Source organism: Dermacentor variabilis, chromosome 11, assembly GCF_050947875.1.
Source record: "Dermacentor variabilis isolate Ectoservices chromosome 11, ASM5094787v1, whole genome shotgun sequence".
In the NCBI taxonomy this organism is placed as follows: domain Eukaryota; kingdom Metazoa; phylum Arthropoda; class Arachnida; order Ixodida; family Ixodidae; genus Dermacentor; species Dermacentor variabilis.
Genome location: NC_134578.1, coordinates 43099624 through 43120978, shown reverse-complemented (window position 1 = coordinate 43120978; position 21355 = coordinate 43099624). Strand labels below are relative to the sequence as shown.

General features: G+C 43.6%; 1 protein-coding gene across 1 annotated transcript in view; it reads right to left on the bottom strand.

Annotated features, from left to right (window-relative positions):
- The window catches only part of LOC142563710 (uncharacterized), an 80301-nt gene extending 64471 nt beyond the window's left edge, over positions 1 to 15830 (bottom strand). Inside the window, exons 1-3 of the mRNA XM_075674305.1 lie at positions 15695 to 15830; positions 5295 to 5374; positions 1571 to 1685 (exon numbers count right to left, since the gene is read on the bottom strand). The gene's annotated coding sequence lies outside the window, so the exon portion shown is untranslated. The remainder of the gene's footprint in view (positions 1 to 1570; positions 1686 to 5294; positions 5375 to 15694) is intronic.
- Positions 15831 to 21355: the final 5525 nt, after the last annotated feature.

Below are 21355 nucleotides of genomic sequence, written 5' to 3'. Positions count from 1 at the left end.
CTGCATGCTTAAACTTACGGGGCTCTGAATAACGTCAACTTTGGTTAACATTAAGGCATAAGGCAACGCCTTTTGTATTAGCAGAGATCACTTTATTGCGTAGCATCCTAGCATGGCATATGCACTACATCTATTTGACCTTTTCTATAAAACCCTGCACACTGGTGCATCGGGAAAATGTATCATGTGAAACATTTTATGCAGCTTAGTAGTTTGCATGAATATATTCCAAGATTTTTTTAGATCCATTCTGGCCTCGGAATGTACTTCACGTCATATTCTTGTTCGCGACAAGACCATGACGCAGTTTTCTGTGGTTACTTTTTCTTGGCACTTCAAATTGCAGCGAGCTAGACCACTGGGCAGTAATAGTGGAATCGCTACCGAGTGTCGAGCTGTGTTCAGACGCACACGAGTAAACACAACTTTGCCTTGTTTGACTGTTTCGTGGGCACTTCTGAAATACTTCCTGTCCATTAACCTTGGAGCCCTGGAAGCGCCGTCCACGTCTAATCATTGCTTTCTGTTTAATGTGGCATCACATAACATTATTATCGCAATATGTGTTCTTTTTCTAAGAGGTCCATGGTCCTCCTCTTCTGTTATATCCACAGTCTCATTCTTTATGCGCAGATCACCAGTGCTCCAAGTTTCATTTTATCACTGAGTAAGCTACTGGTACCTAAACGATTCTGTACAGCAAAAACCAAAGTTTAATTGCCGAACAGCACCAAGCAGCAGCCTCAGTGCAGTTTCTAATATATAGATTGCATTGGTCATGTAGAGGTGCAGAGCGCACCAATTCACTACTTGCTGAACAATTAGGCTGTGTGAAAACTGTATATTTATGCAGCTTCAACCACATGCTGCAGGCCAATGCTCCTGCCCTCGGCAAATGCAGGAGATTACCACGGCATTTATTTTTTCTAATTTTCTTATAGCAGTAGGATTACTGCAATTATAAGTAGGAAGCAAACACATAAGCAGGCAAAAGCCAACGATGTGTGAACTTGGAACATTGATTGCGCGGTTTTATGACACGGAATAAGTAAGAATACGCCTTAAACAATTGACAATTACCTTTTAGTTCACATAGGGTAAAGCATACAGTACCCATAGTGCATGCTCTTACAGTCTCAGGTAAACTTAAATTGTAGTGTAGCTTTCACGTGTATGCTTCTATTGCTGCATTATGTCAGAGGGCTGGTAACATGGTTAACACGTATAGCAGCAATAGTAAAAATTCGCCAATTGCTTTTTAATGATTTGATAGAATATGTAGGCAGATCGTGTACAAAAATGAAGACATAGAATCAACACAGAGTGATACGACTTTCTCTCGACATGTTGCAGGTTAAAGAAAGTAAGGTGTGAGCTGTTGCCAAGGTTACGAGCAGAAAGGAAAGCCCGTACAAAAGTGTCCACACCATTTACTTCTACTACATGGAGTGAAAACACATCGAGCGGCCTCAACTGAAGCCAACCTTGTATCGGAAGCTGACGCTTCACGACTTTGCAGCAGCACTTCGTCTGCTCGGGTGTGTAGCATTTCTTCGTCTAAAATACCTACCTGTTGTGCCGTAAGCTACACAAAGAAGCCAGAACAGTGTTTTGTAAAGATGTCCATAATTTTTCCATTGGAGCACCCACAGCTTCGCTAACATAAGTGGTGCGCACTGGAACCACTAGTAAATGAGAAAAACACTTTATGTAAGAAAACACTATGGTATACGGGCTCAGATTGTCATAAACGCATTTACCAGACACGTAGAGACGACATCTCGTAAACTGTCAAAAACCACAAAAAATTTTTACGGTAGCAATGTTATTTGATCAAACACAATTGTAGGTGTACCGTATGCTCTACTTCCAAGACAAACAGCTTCACGACACGACATTTCCACTGGCTTCTCATGCATAAGGTGCAGTGAGCGGCATCCAGCAAAACATTAGGAATCAATCGTGCTTAGTGTATTTGCCCCTTTGTCGATGCCAACTGAACACATGGTAAACTGTTTCTGAAGCAAAAAAAAAGAAGAGAGGGCAAGGGCCCTCAATAGATTGTATTTTAAAGTGGCTGGTAAAGGACAAAACAAGTACTGTAGCATAGTATATTTGCACTAGGCAAGCTATAAGCCAAAAAGACTGCAAATGGCCAACGTATTGTTACCATGTTGAAGTTCTTTCTTTATTCTTACCCTTTATTTGTATAGTCGAGGCAGATTTCACAACAGGAGACGAATCAGCCTCAATATATCATGTGTCTGCATCGTATGATTTCATGGCTGCGTGAGTGACCCACTTTTTATGATGTAAAAGTGTTCATGATGTTTCCCATGCATTATCCGCTTCATCTGCAGGTCAACTCTATGTTGAGACTTGAGCTGATGTTGCCTTTAGAGGCATTTTTGCGGCCAGCTTGCTTCCTGAGTGCCTGCTGTCAAGAATACAAATAGAGCCTAACACATTAAACGTCATAAAAAAGTTGTTGAGAATTTCAGATCCAGAATCTTCAAAGCCCAATTCATTTAGTGGTGTTAATATTCTGCAGGAAGTTGTTGATTGTTAGGTTCATATCATGCCGAAGTGAAGTAGTATGTACTACTACTTCACTTGGAGTACATAGTAACGGTGTACTCCACATAATCTAGTGACTTTCTGCTGCATTTTCCGAAAACTAGTTTCTTGTTCATTTGAAATTTCCAAATTTTGCATTAATATTTAGGTGTTCTGCGCTGTTTTGTTTTTCAACAGCTTCTTAGTTAAAATCTGAATAGTGAACACAACTTGCCCTCGTGCTTGATTACCTACATTCCATGCCCTTGTGCAAAACAGGTTAACTTCACAATTCCTCGCACCTTACTAAAAAAATCATTTTGAAGCACCCATAGCCACGAATAACACGCACGACATGATTTTGAAAATTGTAATATTGTTTTGTGAACTATAGGGCGCCCCCAACTATCAAGCAGGTAGATTTATAAATATGTAAATTCCGTCTAACTAGACAGAATCAAGGTAACATTGTTTCCGTTGCTTGGAGATACTCATATTATTTTCGGCATTCTGCCTTATAAATACTCTTAATTAGGTAATAAACTTCTCAAATAGATGAAGTGTAAATGAAAAAATTTTCGAGCAACAAGAAGGTTCCCTCATACAGTTTTCAGTTGCTCCTTGTGTTCTACATAAAACTGTTTTTCTAAGAAGAAAGCCCGCAAATATACATAAAGATTCTTGAGTGGCCAGTCATACGGCAATTTTGTGTCGCAAAGCTGCGAACACAGCCTAAGTGAGTTCCTTTAAAAAGACTTCGCTCAGAAAATTATCGTTTTTATCCATGCTGTGCAAACAAGGTTTCTTAGACATGGCCATGGCCTTCTAGAAAGATGCCGAGGCCACAAACATTGTCTGCAGAAGCCAAGACCACAAGCAGTTCCTACATTACCGTGAAAAGCTCCCCTGAGGCACAAGTGTAATTTAGTGTCACCACCTTCCTCCTGCAGCGTTTCTGCTGACTTAGCTAACAAGCGGGGTCAAACATGGCTAAGGGAAAAATGATGAACTGTTTCAAACATAGAACTTGCTCAAGTTCAATGCAGTTGAAGTGCGAAATTCTTCCCTTTTCATTTATGAAAAAACGGGAAATGAGTAGACGGTATGGTCTTCATACGGGCACCTCCTTCCCGCAAAAAATGAGCAGTGAAAAAAAGCAGGTTATGAAGGCTTGAATATTGACCAGGATAATTCCGCGCAAATAGGATAATAAATATGAACGCTTCTGGTGAAGGTAGTGGTAGTAGAATGAACAATCCAAGAGTTTAGATATAGATTAGAAGAAAGATTTCTTTCCACAGACAGAATTTCAAGTCATCCCCATAATTATTGCTCGATAGTCTATGTGTGCGAGCCACAGTGCTTCCTGATGCAGTGCTTATTGAAGACTGCTTCCCGCCGACATTATTCTCATGTTGCATAATGCAGCTGTTTAAATTCTCTGTTTCTTCCATACAAGCAAATTTGCATTCATCATAAGGAACATTATATGTGATTTCCGGAAACTTACTGATGAGGTTAGAGCGCGGCATGCACTCTAGGCTTAGACATTAATTCAAGAGCCTCGTGTCTTGCGAAGGCTAAAGATATACTCCTGCTAAGAAAGTTCTTGATATCATCGACAAGATTATTTGCGAATTCGAATTTGCCTAAATTGGGAAAACATTGGTGAGTTGTGCCACCACGTACAGAACACACGAGGGTTGCACCCCCCCCCCGCCCGCGTGTAGCCGTGCTCGGCTTACCCGTGTCGGGGAAAGAAGGATCCTGGGAGTTGAGCTAATGTCGCGTGTTCGGACATTTAGGCCCCCGGCGGAGGCAATATACCTCTTTAGCCTCTGCTTCTCATAGGCGGCACCACCGTACTTACCCACCCGCGGGAAATCGGTAGTTGCCTTTTCCTGTCTCTCTCTCTTTAACCTTCGACTTTCTCTGACGTTACAACTGTCCATTCTTCGCCTGGCACCCCTTCCAATTTTTCCAGGCATCAAGGGTTAACATTGTCGAAAAAACCAACATAGGTTATTTCAAATTTGGTTATAGTGATAACATACAGGTGGCGTTTGCAGGACCTGTTTTTACAGTTCCTGTAGTGTTCCCTTGTAGGGCTCTACGGTGGGTGGTTGGCGTTATTGCCCAAAACTACACATTCCTCTATCAATAGTTCCTTCTCCCAACTCCCTGGTCGCCCTGAGAAAAGAGGGCGCACTGATGAAGTATTCCAGTTTTTTGGTCGGGAAAAAGAATCGTTTTCCCGTTTTCATGCCATTCATACTGAAAAACTAGTATGAGGCATCTAGGATGGCAAGCGGTGATCTCCCCTTCGAACTCCGCCATCAGAAGCAGTATGAGAAAGTGCCAAAACTAGTGTCATTTGGGAAAACCAAAGTAATTATTACCCCGCACAGTACGATGAACACAACCTTCGGCATTATCTCGGACGATGCCTTGCTGGAGCTCACTGAGACTGAAATATTGGAGGGCCTCAGTGAACAGAATGTTATCAATGTCAAAATAATTAAGATGAGGCGTGATAGCAAAAAAATCGACACCTGACTCTCACATACGGCTCAAGTGTTCTAGCCGAGTCTATAAGGCTGGGTACATCAAGCTCCGAGTTAGGCCATATGTGCCAAATCCCCTCAGATATTTCAAATGCCTACTTTACTTTTCAGCCACAGGTCACAGAGCGGCCGTGGCCGCCAAAGCTGTGCGAAATTCAGGGCGCATGAACATACCTCTGATTCTTTCGAGAACACTCTCTCCACTGTGTACACTGTGATGCGGAGCACGCCGCGTACTCACAGTCGTACCCATCCTGGAAAAAAGAAGAAGAAATCGTCACAATCAAAGAAAATATCTCTTTCGAGGAGGCACGTATACGGGTGTGATACCCGCCTAAGAGCAGCTTTGCCGATGTGGGGCATCACGGGACAGCTCCACAATGGCCTCCGGCGGCCGTCCGTACCACATGCAGTAAATCGGCGGTGACGCATCTGTCACGCCGGCGCTTGCAGCTCGCGCTGCTCCGCCCCCCCACCCCCCAGAAGGGGCCATTCAACTCTGCACAGGTGGCCTCAAAGGGCTCGTTCAACGTGCCGAGATATTCACGTCAAACACAGCGCTCGGAAGAGCGCGTGTCCACCGCCTCCCAAGAAGCTGTGGACACAACCACCAGCAAGACGGCATCCCCAGCGTCCAAGGAAGGCGAGGATCTTTCGACCGCTCCAAAAAAGCCTAAACTCGCGTCACCGCGCCTGTAAAAGTCCCACGAGCTAATCCTAGTCCTTTCAACACGCAGGATACAACACATTTACCATAATTCGAGACACAAATAGAGACCCCTTAGAGGACTCATTTAAAACCCAGACGAGATAAGAACTTCTACACAGGAATCATCCAAAGTTGCTGCGTGTTCAAGAGAGAGAGAGAGATAGCAAAGACAGAAAAGGCAGGGAGGTCAACCAGACGAGCGTCCGGTTTGCTACCCTACACTGGGAGAACGGAAATGGGGAACAGAAAGAGGAAAGCGGGGTAGAGGGAACAATGACTGTGCTTGGAAAAGTGCTTGGAAAGTGCTTGGAAATCAGTCAAGTCAAAGCAAGTGCTCCGTTTATACGTTAGGCTGCCGTCAATCTTGGTGGTTCATAGCTGGTGATGCGCGTTGAAGTCACCAGTGAAGACCAAGGATCCGGTGGGCGTCAGCAGTACGTTGCAGTGGGTGGCAGTATATTTTAAGCTAAACCCCGGCCGTTCTGACTTCAGTGCGAATATAATGAGGCGGGCGAGCCATGATGCTTACTCAAGAGTTGCAAGTATTGAATTCAGAGCATCCAGCACTTGCAATGCACTTGGCACTGATGGAGTGTGCAGGTTATTTAAGAGAATTGGAAGGGTATTCATCAGAGACTGGAGCATCATAACGACTTTCCGGTCTTCGGGCAATTTGTCAGGAACCCGCGCTGCTCGCTTTACAGCCGTGTGCAGCTGTATCACTACACGTTGCGCCGGCTCCGGTTGCGGCATCGGCTGCGGTATCACCGCCGGCTGTGGCATCTCCTCCGGCTGTGGCATCGGCTGTACCACCGACTGTGGCATTGGCTGCGGCATCAGCTGTGGCCTCGGTTGTGACTTCCACTGTTGTTCTGGCTTTGGCTGTTGCTTTAGTAGCAACAATGCATGCCGCTTGTTTAGGGTTCTGAGTAGCTATTGAGAAGCGAGCCACTCGGACACCACATATACTGACTGTGCAGTGCTGCTGAGAGACTCCTCAAGTTTTTCTATGCAGAAAATTGGTTGTAGCTGTTCCTAACCGCCTTTAAGAACTTATCAATGAGATTTTTTGCTGAAGTTGTTATTTTTACTTTTGATACTGTTCAAATAAATTTGTCTTGTGCAGTGGTGAGTGCAGTTGACGGAAATAGCTGGTATCAATGATCGCCTTACTGGCTTGTCTTATGGAGATTAGCAATATTTAGGAACTTCACCAATTTGCGGTATGCTGTCATACGTGGGAGCTCTCACACCAGCTTTGGACATTGGGTAATGCATAACATTGGGCTGCAGTGCTAAGGAAACCGGGATTGAAAGCAACCGTTGCACACATTTTATTGCAAAACGTATTCAGTCGGAACATCAGACAATTAGAGGTACTTTTTACAGTACACAAGTGGTGAATCCGAAAGATTAACCCTTTACTGCACAATTTTTTGTTTCCTCAAAATATTATTTATGGAGTTGTAGGGAAGCATAACAGTAGCTGTACTCCCATGGAAACTTAGTTTAGCGAATTTCTGCGGTTTGAATTTGCAGAAAAAGGGTATGTTGCGTATTTGCAACAATGTGCAAATAAAGAAGAAGTTGAAAGTGCAAGATCGACTTATTGTGATTCATTCTGAGATGCTTATTTGCACGTGACACTCATTGGTGCACCTATGATTTAGTGTGGAACAAACAGAAGCACTTGTACATGCTTGTGCAGCACAGGTAGTTCCCACACTTCGTGCAGTATGTCATGCAGATTTCCGTGCAGCCAGGAAGCCATGTAGTGTTTTCGGGTTATTGTCAAAATTCAAAACATAAAAGCACAGACGTAAGGCTGTGCCTGTGACGACGCGACACAGTAATGTGTGGATCCACAGTATAATTTTGAAGAAAAAAAGGAAATTCGACCAGAAAACATCTTGCCCACATATTAAATTGAAACAGACTTACACTCGTGGTTGCCGTGATTAATTGAAAGGTTACTGCCTTCACTATCAGGAGGAAATTCTCAGCCATACCAGCGTTTGGGAACCATTTCACTTTTCCGAAGAAAATGAACCATGTACACGTTGTTGCATCTGTGCAACATAGCAACGTTCCGCCGCCAGGAACAAACTATTTCGAGACAACAATGTTTTTTTTGAATTTACAGAGTCAGGAGGATGTGGAGTTTCACGTAAGAATTTCTTTTGCACATTTTCTTGTGGACAAGTACATTTATATTTCGCAAAACTTGCCTATATCCTTGCTCGCGGGCGCATGCAGCCTCCACCACGTTTGTTTTGGTAGGAGATGCGAAGGATGAGCACAGATGGCAGCACAAGGCGGCGCGTTTTACAGAACAATGTTGCGGAAATTCAACAACATGTACAGACAGCTCTAAACAGACTTTGCGTCGGTTTTTAACACCGTTCATCAGAATGTTGCGTAAATGCAACAAGGTGAAGTAAAGGGTTAAAGATCAACTAATGATACTTTCACAATTGAATTACGCTATCAAAAGATTGTTGCGCACAGAAACTTTATAAGATGTTGATGTCAAATTGAATGGCGAATCATATAAACTTTCTTATGCGTGAATAAAAGGGATGCAGCTTTCTTTTGTACCGTGGTATAGAGGAAGAAATACATTATTCGATCATACATGTGTCACTTGCCCAGCGGGCACAGTCGTCGCACGATGCTTGAGGCAGTCGGGGCAAAATTTAGCTTGGCGTGTTGCGTTCCTACAGGTGTAGTTCAGCCGGATGCTTGTATATCAGTGGGGGAGTGGTATCCTTTGAAAAAACTCACTTTGTCACAGTTTATATATATATATATATATATATATATATATATTAGCTCAAGCAGCAGCTAATCAATAGTTTTCAGCCTGACAAGTGCCCCATTCATTGCAACAATTTGACATTTGATCGGCTATTCCGCCTCTGGGTTAGACATGTAATATAAGCTGACAGAGCAAGCCATGGGGATGCCGATTCTAGCCCAAACCCTTCGACCATTGCAGGCCACGCCCATCTCTCTAATGAGTGCATGCGCCCAGCTTTGAGCAAGCAAATGTATTATTACCATTCCGGAGTGCGGCGGTTGCGAGAAGCACTGGATATTTCGTGCGCCCCGTGAACGGTGGCACCTTCTGCTCCTTTGTGCCCAGTACAAAATTAGACCGTGATAACTCTACTAGCCATACCTTAGGCTGAACATGTGTGAAAAATTGTGTGCTGCGTGTCTAGTTACATCATAACTCTAAACTTGTGCTCGTACGTCCTCAGCAGCACGCAAAAGTTCTTTGACGTACCTCATCATGGTTGCGTCGTTTATACAGCCTAAAGATTTTTTAATGCAATTAGTGTTATTTGCCTACTTCAGCCGTTTACAGCCCAGCCCAGCCCAGCCCAGCCCAGCCCAGCCCAGCCCAGCCCAGCCCGGTCGGTCAGTCAGTCAGTGAATGCAGTGTAAAGAACAAGCTCAAATTTTCTAATGCTTTATTCGAGCGATTATTGTCAGGGAAGGGTTTCGCATGCTTTATCTCATGCAACATCAAGGATTGACGTGTGTAGCAAGGCTGGTGGGCCACCTTAGTACACATGCATTGAGACATGCCTGCTAGATGCGAGGGGGCTGTTTCTGCTTTTACCAGCATTTGCATCACTACCTCGCGTCAACAAGTCTCCCTGACGTATCTGTACAAAACTTTCAGAGGTATGAAAGCGCGAAGTGCAGAAACATGTGCATGAAATCAATAGTGATGTAATGTATGAGGTGACAAAATGGGGCGAGCTTTATTACGTGATATATTGAATTTGTATGTGTTTGTGGCCTTCGTTCTGACATAAAGTCTAACAACTCCCGCAGCAACAACTTTTTGTTCACTGCGAGAGGAAGTCGAGACCAACGCTGAACCTTGCAATGACTGTGAATGCTTCTCCTTATGCTCGAAGCTGGGAATTTATAAGCTGTGGATTACATAATTGTATTACTACGTATTGGCATTAACAGACCAAAGAAGCATTAGACCATTAAGAGAGCACTCTGATTTCTTTTATTTTGCAGAAGTATAGCTGCCAATCAGTTTGCTCGAAAGCCCACAGCTGTTTGTACAACACAACCCCTATGTTTATATTGGCATTACAATTTATTAAGAACAGTGCAGCACACTACCTAATTAGGTAAATAAGGACTGATCTAGAAAGGAGCCTGATGCGTCCACTGAAATTAAAATATCGCCATTCGTTCTTCAGTTTAGTGCCACCCTATTGTTTTTCAGGAACCTATTTGCTGCTTGTGCTGTATTCTACATGCATGCCAATCAATCACAAAATGGCATGTCTATTGCACAGTGTTCGTTTTCGTAAACATCACATATGCAGAATGACCATTACGAATGCATATTTTTTAATAACTTAGTAATGGGTAGTAATTGGCGGGCAGGCGTAGAAATCTTCACAAGTGGCTTGTCCTGATATGAGATACCATTTCCCTTAGCATATTTTTTTTACTGCTAGTTGCTTTATGTACTCCAATTTAGTGGCGTTTCATACTAAGGGCGACCATTTAACGCATTCTTCGGTGTTTCACATTCTCAAACATCTCATCTGAACCACCAGGCCCTGCACGTAGCAGTACTGACATCTTCAGCGTCACTTAGCCTCCTTTTTCTCTCTCTAGCAATAAATATGTTTTCATATTAACCCCACATACTACGGCAGAGACTGAAATGTATCATCAATGAAACACCTTAAACAAATCACCAGGCTGTATTTCCAGATGTCGTTTCAATTCACGAGAGAGCAATACATTTAATGAAAGATAGAGTTGTCTACCTTGCATGAAAGAAGCATTGCTGCATCATACATCTGTTAATGATATTGTTTAAAGAATATATGTCAGTTTCGGCTGCGAAGGGCATCGTTAGCTGCGATAGCGAAGTATGTTAAGGGGCTCAGCCAAATGATTATCTTAAAGGGTGTTTCCAAATAAATTACGGGGAGTAAGGTGGGGTTTGTGCGTCGTATTCTACATTATATCCCCGACGACGAATATAAGCTTCAATGCTATTAAGGTGACTTAATTTTGACATGTGGGGCTTCTTACTCTTCGGCCTTTTATAAACGGTCTAAACGTGTTAAAGTAACTCGGGGCGAGATCTTATTTGTGCAGGTATTGGAAGACACAATGCTGCATTGACAGTTCCTTTTTAAGCCATTCATACACCTGGGGAGCTATTCTATAAATGTGACTTAGTGGACAAGTACATTTGGTCTGGCGTTGAAAGTTCCTTATCGGTCTATAAATTCCAGGTTATTAGTGGTTTCCGAAATGGATGGTCCAGAGTGTAGAATACTACAGAATTGCCCCTCTGCTGATGGGACAAACACGTCTTATTATATTAATTTTGCGACGGGGCAAACGCTATGATATGCTCTTTTGCTATTAATCGAGTCAAGATATAGAAGGGCGCTGCTTTTACTAGCCGAATACGCGCACCCTCTCTACAGTGCGAAGTTTGTAGGCTTCTTTGATCAAGGAAGAGCTCCGGAAGCCACACTAGACTACACCTACGCTTAGTTTTCATTCTCCAGTGAATTTCAATGGGCATTACTTCTACCCTTATGAAAAACTCACAAAAGAGACTGTCACCTATTTCGTGCTTCCCTCAAGTGCATCGAGTTTGTGCTGACCTATACCTACCCGCAAGCTTTTGCTACTTAGTAAAAAAATGTTGCGCCTATTTTGCGACAATACTGCGTGTTACGCTATGCGAGGTGTCATGGGACCCCCCAAAAGTTGAATAGATTTCTCTCGATGACTGTAAGCATTCGTAATCATAGCTCTGACGTCTTGCCTCGAAGAATCGGACTACGCACGCCCGTCTCAAATCGAACCTTACATGCTGCCGTTTTCGTTGCCCTTGGATTATGCTGCGCCTTTGATATACACTAGACGGCTTGGCCTGCAACAGCTCCGCGTACATTATCAACATCGAAGCTACGGCTAGATCTGAAAACGAGGAGTGCATGATACTTATACATGCAACCAGCAGAAAGTTACGATGGTTACCTGCTTGCGTAGAAGGGAGGAGGCATTCACGTGCGTTTAGTCAAATAAACCCAGACGACAATAAGTAACAGCAGCCCTTGCGCATTTGGGTGATAAAGTACGTTCTACTGTGTATAAAAGAATTGACGTATCCCAAGCACAATGGGAAGCAGTAAGAAAGTGTCTTCTATTGAGTTGACTTCTTCATTCCTTGACCGAAGTGGCCATCATTAACTGTTTTACATTCGGGTATACCTACGCCCGTTAAGGCTCCCACCGCATTCTGAATTCTGAGGCTGATTGGTCTCAAGGCGCAGTTTAAATGATATTAGGGGTACTGACAGAAGACTAAGGACGCCTTTGTACCTGGAAGCCGCTTGCAAAACCAAATGAGCTGTTTCACATATTCTTCCGAAGTTATTGTACTGAATTACATCATTAAATTTTTTTAAATAATCCCTGTCCTTGCCGGAAGTGAGGATACATTTCTGACATGAAATACTTACGGTATGCGGTAATCTGTAACAAGGACACATCTAGAAGAAATCATTTCTCTGTTTAGTGTCCGTTTAACTGGTGAACTCTGTTACCATATTTTTTCTATGTTTCGCCGTATTTTTCTTGCGAGTAATACATTGCGATAATTTTATATTTATTATGCTTTACCTCACCAAACCCTACACAATCCCGTTCATTGGCGGCCTTCAAAAGTACTGTGAAAAAATGAATGAATGAAGCAGAAGCAGCAAGGACACTTAAGACTGCTTACGTGTGGGAATGCGAAACAATTATAATCGCACAGGTGAAATGCTTTTGAATAATGTTTTCAATATGCATTAAAGTTCTTTCTGCTTAATTTGGGTGTGTGTTTGCGTATACATTGGCGACAGGCTGGAAACATTCTGATCATCTTGATGAAGACCAATTAGTTTTATTTTATGCCTAATGGTAGAGTTGTCGTGACTATGCCGTCTTTATAAGTGTGTGCCGTTGTTTCGGCTTCTGTTGCATGATTCTGTGGGCGACGACGCTTCACAGCTGCAGCTGAGGCAGATGCTACACAGTGCATAGCAGCAGGCACAGCACCGATGAACTCCGAGGAGCAAGTGATGCGTGGAAGGTAACGACGTGGCGTGTGCAATGACGCACGCAGCAGGCAATCGACATTTTATACACTTGTGATTTGGAAGTCGAGAGCGCATCGCTGTAAACACCGCACCGATGAAACCTGAAGAGCAAGTGACATATGCGAAGCAATTTCGGAGGCAGTGACGTGTCGCAAAACTTTAGTCAACCATAACTAGCTGGTGTGATGAAGAGGTGGGGTCAATGCTCGATACTTTACCACATATAAAACGAGTGTGATCTATGATCACAAACTCCTTTGAGGCTTGCAGCCAAGCTGGAAATTAAGAAAAAAATACACCTTGGAATCGCGCAAACATGCTCGTCTCGCACCCCGGAGATCTGGGTTCGATTCCCACCCAGACCAAAATTTACCGAATTTTCTTTCAGATGGCAATACTTTACCTTTTTTGTAGGATACTGCGTGACACATTTGGCGTCAATCCCAGCATTTCTTTACCTGTGATTACTCTTCGCACAGTCGACCATTTTTGGTACCATCTTTCGGTCACGCCGCATACAGCAACACTGGATTTTCGCGCAACGAGGCATATAATGCTTTCGCAATAATAAATTATATGACCACTGGAGGCGCGCTCAAGCCGTTGTCCATGCTGTGGTCACCATGGTGTACTTGTAACAAAGGCGCATGCGCGGCCCGCGTGCCGAGGACATGAGGTCACATGGTCTGCGGCAGTCGCGGAAATTATTGCCAGACGACTGGGGCCCTGTTTGATACACGCACGCTATCGGGTGTCCAGGAAGGCGAGCAGCCCGCCGTCATTTTGGCCGGAAAAATGACGAACCCAGAATAACGTTTCACTACGCTCCACTTAGTCACCTCGGCAGCGAAGCCAGGGGAGCGTTCTGCCTTCCGCTTAACATTGTGCTAAGCGTTACCTCTGTTAGCATTGTGCGCTCCATTGTGCACACTAAACACCAGCCTTTCTGCTGAGCGGCGGTGTACACATCTGGGGACGTATTCGCGGAAGATCACTTTCGGCGATACTATCATCTTCGCGTGACGTAGTGCCCATGGAGCCAATCAGCTTGTCCAGTTTTGCTCAGCCAGCCTATCAGCGCCCGCCCGGTGGCCAAGGCGATAGTACTGCCGAAAGTGATCGTCGCAGAATACATCTCTTGGTCATCAAACAAATTGGAATGAAGAGTGAGCGAAAAGCTGAAATTCTGGTCTTGTGGTCTGGTCTTGTGGACGACCCAGGCGCGAAGCTCACAGTATCGCTGGGGCCGCTCCATATCACGCCAGAATTCGGAACGCCTATTAACACTGTTTAGGCGGCGCGACCACAGTTGTATCGCATGCTGCCTCATGTCCAGCATGTTGCCACCATGTATCGGTGGAACACGTACCAAGGAGCCCGACCCGAACCTTAAACCTGACTACTACCTTCACTTGTTCGTCCTTTGAACAACACTTCGAATTTATAATCTGTGTATTATTATGTTGTACGCCGAGATCATAGATTCCTTAACATGAACAGAAGAGCTGTTGAATGCAGTAGTGTTCCACATTGAGGCTGCTAGAAATGCGCACGTTTTCTGCACACTACATTTTTTTTATAATTCAATTCGCATTGGGGGGCGTTCATAACAGCGCTACCGCATACTAACGAATAGGATGGTGGATACACGGTAGAAAGCAAAAGCACTTACCATAGTACGAGTTAGGTTTTCATCCTTGCACATTGAAGTGAGACTGATGAGGTAGACTGTTAGGCTATGGTATTAAGACGTGGTTACTTGCCCAGTCGGAATAAGTCCGTAATTATATCTATCAATCACAAAAAGGCTCGGGTACACTACTTTATTCTCTTACGGAAGACAGGGCATACGCGATATGACAACAACGAATATATATTTTCTGAATAACCTCAATGTTACAATTACTTAGGTTGCGCGGCGGACACTTGCCTGAAGGCAGAAAAGCCAAACTTGCAGGCACAGGTTCAGTATCTATCGAGCGCTGTGTCCATCGCTACCATATTCTTGTAGCAGCACAGGTAGCCGTTTACAAGATATGGGAAAAGGCGAAGGGGATTTTAACCACCACTTAAGTAGTTTTGGGAAGCCTGAATAGCTTGATAGGGCTCTACCCGATTTAAGGGCCGAACGTGTGCGCTGGAGATGTACTCATGACGTTTCTCTTAAAATATTTTGCTAACAATTTTCTTCTAGGTGGTATAATAGTTTTTCAGAAAACAAAACGTAACATGACCAACTGCGCACTTCAACTTCATTGCTCAATGAACATGAGTACTGATGAAAAAATTCTCTGAAGAACAATCTACAACATTTAGTTTTCTAGTATATTCCGCAGAAATTTGTTGAATAATTTTGCAACATCAACGCGTTTATTGGCCGTCCAGTCTAATTCGTGATGACACAAGGGCAAGATGGTTCAATTGTTGCAGGGGAGAAAGGTGGCTCTTTCTTAAAAATAGGTATGTTACATGAGAAGCTTCGTACAGAGTCAGGCGTCTCTGTGACGTTAGCCTACGACGGCACCCAGTTCTCCCAGGATGTCACCTTCTTAAGCCGTGTTTTTGTTTCTGGAACGCTTTTAGTACGTCGCATTCATACACAATACGATAAACATCCGGAGTAGCACCCTCCATGACATTTACAAACATGACGAATGCGGTAGGAATTTGTGTACCAAGAAATACGAAATGTAGCTTTTGACACTTACCGCATCTACACCTTTTTGAAAGCCATGTTAAACTGCATTTGCCCATCTCACACTTCGGTAAATGTTGGTTCTGTCGCATTGAGCTCGGTTGGCTGCAATGACTTTAGTTGCAGTGGCGTCAGCACGTTAATGCTTAGTCTGAAAACTCCTCTGCACAAATGTCACAGCTAGACCCATGCTTTCAATCTCCGTGACGCAGTTGTGTGGGAGATCTGCCTCTCTCCCCCACTATGTTAAGCGAGGCTAGCCACAGATATACACACAAAGAAGCTAACTCAATATGGTGCACCTGAGTTAGTGCAACGCGATAAAATTACCAGTACCGGCATGAGGATGTGCTTTTCAAAGCACTGTTTTTAAGATTGACTCCCCTTAATATACACGCTAACGCCACGGCGAGTATACGAATATACTGGAATTCTGATCGACCAATGAAGTAGTCAGTCAATGTAAGTCTGTAGTCGGGATCAGATAATTATCACCTCAAACTGTGTATGGCAGTTAAGAGGAGAAACTACAGTGACGAGAACAAACCCATTACCTGTGACAGGCTAGAATTGCTGACGGACGTTTTTGAACCATATGCAGTGTCTGCTTTCATTGAAAAGAATTCCTAAAAAATAAATTATGGGGTTTTACGTGCCGAAACCATTTTCTGAGTATGAGGCAGGCCATTGTGGAGGACTCGGGAAATTTAGGCCACCTGGGGTTCTTTAACGTGTACGTAAATCTAAGCACACGGGTGTTTTCGCATTTCGCCCTCATCGAAATGTGGCCAGCGCGGCCGGGATTCGATCCCGCGACCTCGTGCTCAGCAGCCCAACACCATAGCCACTGAGCAACCACGGGGGGTTAAGTCGAAGTTCAGCGCACAGCCTAACATTTCTTGAATTCCCAAGTCTTTGTTTGTTCTGCGGTTAGCGCATATAATGTACTCAGTGGATTGTTAGCTTTTTCGACACATAAAGGAGCACTGGGACGCTGCACTTCCTAGGCTTTCTTTCGAACCGGTGACAATACTAGTTAAGGCTGGAGCAATTAGCAAGCATTATTCAGGGGGATTTATTTTTTTTTAAGTCTTATTGTCGCGTTGTGGTGGCGGTGTACAATACACCAGCAAAACTATGAATGCTGAAATAAACTTTTTTATTGGGCAATCTTGGGCTCATAAAAGCAAGTTGCACTCAAAGCAAAGCGATATCGGCGAACACGGTCGGTGAGCGTCAAAACCTCATGAGCGGGTCTAGTGCATCGGATTTATACATGAGTCAGCGAAGGTTCTAGAGTAATGGCTAGTGCCCAATGTCTTCCAGCAAGTAGCACAGAATTCGCGTCGCTCAAACAACCAGGTTACATAAGGTTCTGTGACATCAGACAACAGGTTGAAACATTTATAACATTCGAGAATCTTTCGGTACATGCAGGCGCATGCTGTGTCCGAATGATAATGCTGAACATTTCTTATCCGGTGAAAGATACACGTGTCATTGTGCCCCCTCCGCCACCCTCCCCGCGACCCCTATATACATTTGTTTGCCGACAAGGCGCATGCTGTGTCCGAATGATAACGCTGAACATTTCTTAACCGGTGAAAGATACACGTGTCATTATGCCCCCTCCGCCACCCTCTCCGCCTCCCCTATATAAATTTGTTTACCGACAAGGCTCTCCATCATCACCTGTCAGGACAATGCTGTCACCTGTCTTGTATTGGTCTCGGGAGAGCATATCGGATGCCGACCTCGAAATGTTACCATGGGCGCCCACGGAAAAAAAAAAACCGGTAGAAATGGCACTGCGATCATAAACATTGATGAGGCCAGGCATCGGATCGTTAAAGTTATGTCGTGGACATGCCGCTCACTCTTTGTTCAAAGGCTGATGCAATTTTTGAAAGGCAATTGGCAACTATATATTTAAAGCATGTATGTCCCCGATTTGTGGCTGGGTCGAGTAAGCTGGGTTATGCCGGAGACTCTTATCAAAGGTAATGAAAATGTGAGCTCATTTTGACAGCAGGGCACAATATTTATTTATTTATTTATTTATTTATTTATTTATTTAGTGCATTTTAAGGCCCGAAGGCGTAACAAAAGGAGTGGAACGAAATACAGAACATGTACAGATGACAGGTTATAATAACAAAAAACACATGTGTAATGGTAAAGGACTTGTTTATGAACGCAGGGCGACCCACGAAACTGTTCGGAGGAAGGTATTGGTGGCATGTTAATTATAATGCTTTTCAGTAAAGGTCGCTGGTGTGTAGCATTAGGACGTAGATGTTTGATTTTTAACCTTTCTAGTTAGGCGAACGCTTATCGACAAATAGACGCAGCGGGAGGTGCGAGAGTAATCACTAATGCTGCGGCGTGGACAGTGTAAACACAAAGAACAGCGGTGACGCTACCGTGGAGTATTGGCGAAATGGCGAACTTGCGGAGTGGAAGTGCTCTGTTCGTCACGAATCAAAGCGATCGTGACCTTTGGCAAAGGGCTGTCACACACGTTTACGCTGGAAAGTAAATGTGAATAATGTCATTGGACATGATGTAAGAAAATTCTCATTCAAGCGTTAGATTTCGTGTTTCTCACGATATACGTCCGTGCTGAAAGCTTTTTTCGAGGACGAACCTGTCACGTAGAATTAATAACTGGCGGTAGCCGCAATAGATAAGGCTGTGTTAGAATGTGGCTGAATGACGACATATAATTCTTTTCATGTAATAAGAAATTCAACCCACTATACCCTCTTGTAATATATCAACAAAAGCAAACTCATCACATGGACAATAGAGCCACCATATATGCGTACCAGAAACATGGCTTCTTAACAACATATATTGTTTTAGAACGCCTAAACATTAACAAAAGTTAGCGTTATCCCAAGTAACTACACCTAAGGAGGTTTGGGTCGACCGGTTGTCTGTTTGCGTGCGGTGTGCTAAGTATATTTGCTATTGCTTCGGAAAAAAGCGCTGTTCCCGGAGAAAGGCGCACAACGTCGTCCTTCAGATCATACAATGTTTACTTTCGATTCCTGGTTCTGTAATTTGTTGCACATCCCGTGCTCTTGCATGTGCGTTCCATTTTACGCAGATTCTTTACCACCGTCATCCTAAATGAAGTTCGTCAAATACCGCTTTCAGCATTGGAGCGTGTTTCAAAGTACTTTTATTTAGCCTACATGGGACATATTTCTTGAAGAAAGAAAGGCATCGGCATTCAGCAAGTGCACCAAGCGAACTCTTCGGTACATGTAAATTATTAGTACAGTTGTTCGCTTTTCGTGCATTGAGCTATCGCGCTCTTGAATCTACAGGCGATAAGGTGCCTCCGTTACTTTTCCCTTGCCTTTGCACTGCTTGTCACTGAACTCGATTCCTATGCTGACGCGCTAGCAGGTCGAGAAAAACGTATGTTTTCAAAAACAGGCAACTGAAAATAGAAAGTCGAAATGCAAACCATATTTGTGATGCACAACCGGAAGTTTCTAGCATCGACGTAGCAACACTGCAAATGTAAGTGTAAATAGCACTTTAGGCATAAAATCGTCTTCGTCTCGAAAGACGACTTCACATAAAACGCTAGCAGTAGTGTCATAACACGTGACAACGGAAACCAAGAAAAAGCGTGACCTTGGTGCTTAAATGAGCCGTGGACAACATGGCAATAATGACAAAAGAATGCAAATTTCAGAGCATTAATTTACGCCGCAGTCCACGAACGGTAACTTTATGTAGTATATCACAGATATCTGAGATTCCTAAATGAGGAAGATTGAGTTCGTGAAAAAAAAATTTGCAGGGGGTCGACAAGCTGTGCTGTAGCACCTCAGACACGGTTAGAAAGCGTAGGTATATTAATTTTTATGATTTGGTAATTCTAATACCGATAGCTTTGTATTTACCATGATTTAGAACGCTTGATTCGGTTACAACCTTAGGCAGCTTCTTGGTCAATATTAAATCAATAAATGACCGTTGCCGAGTAGTTGAGTTACTTGGATTGGTTTGGCAATTCAAACCAAAAATTTCTAGCACAAGCTAAGAGAACCATGTGTTGCCTGGTTCTGAAGTGTCAATATTGAACTTTACAACGATGATGTCGGGGGTAATGTCATCATAGATAATCTACGCAATGTGCGTGATTGCGACCTCTTCGATATGACGCTTGGGTGGGCCTAGTATTTATACAAACTGGATATCACAATTCCGTGTTTCGCTTGTACGTCGCAGATATCCCCACAGTCGTTTCAATTGCGCTTTTGCGAATCAAGGGCATATGTCTTGGCCTGCATTTTGTCCTCTGCTGATGTGGCAACGCCTCCTGCTCGTGAGTCCATATGCTGCTCAATAACAAGCCCACTATACCGAAATACTTGAGACATTGTATTTTGATATATTTTTCTATTGATTCTTATTTACCATTTTTATTACGGAGAGCGTGCTTGAAGCCTACTTCACCATCGGCGTGGCTCAGCCCTGTATTTCATTATTTCCGACATAGGTCCACGCTCACGGTTATTTTTGACGTACGAACACGTAAAATGCAAGGCACCTGAGCAATATGCAGTGCCGCTGTAAGAACGTACATTGGTAAAGCACCAGAATGGGTACATTTATTTATCCCAATGTATTTTAGCTGTTTTCAAAGCTATTTGAGTAATTATTTTCAGATGTCTTAGCCTTGATAAGGAGGACAGCAGTCGAGGACACTGTACAATTAGGTGTCATGCCTAGACGCAGGCCATTGGAGATATCTGGTTTTATCAGCGCTACATGCGTCGCTCGTACCCTTGGAACCTTGAGTGTTTGGACGCTAATTCTGATTCACTATATCTTAACATGTCATTTGCATAGAAACAGAAAATGAGGAGTTTATAGGCTTATGCCTATTATTTACTGAAAATTCACGCAATTAAAGCAACCAAGGAACGAGGGCTAGATTTAAAAGGAACGTTTTTTTGCGCCCTAAATTACTTCTATGTCGGGCTGCGAGCGATAATCTGTAGTGTTTCTGGGATAAAGCGTGGTGAACAGGTGCAAAATTTGCACAATAAAAAAACGACATCTGGGATATTGCAAGAAGGTTATGGTGAAAAATCCGCACTAACGACACGATTAACTAGAGACAGCGGGTGAAGGAATCTAGGTTGGGCAATACAGCTACAATTAAGCTCAGTTGGTTCATGATTGTAGGAAATATTGTTACGTGACGGAATTACAAACGAAACACGCTAACAGAGGAATGCGCCGGCGGGCCATTTCTTGTTTTTCTCATTCGGTAGCGCGCATCTATCTGTGGTTCAGCTATCGATCTAAAATGATTTCTTTCGCGAAGCCGTTTTACAGCGAAGCTGTTGACCTCTCACTGGTAGGAATTTATCGTGTCAGCGTCTGTTACGAAAAAATGTAGGCCAACCCGTGAGGCCGCTTATACCCGGAGCACTGGTTCGTACCCTTGTAAGAGAAACGCCTCAAGCACTCAGCGGAGCTTTTCAGAAGGAACCACCCAGAAAAAAAAGCCGCGCATAGTTCTTTGTGTCAATGAAGTTTCAACAGCAACACCCGGCACTCAAATAAGAGAAGTGAACACTGCTTTCATTCTTTGAAATCAGAAATACTCCATACGGAACACCATGCGTTTCAGTAAAGAACA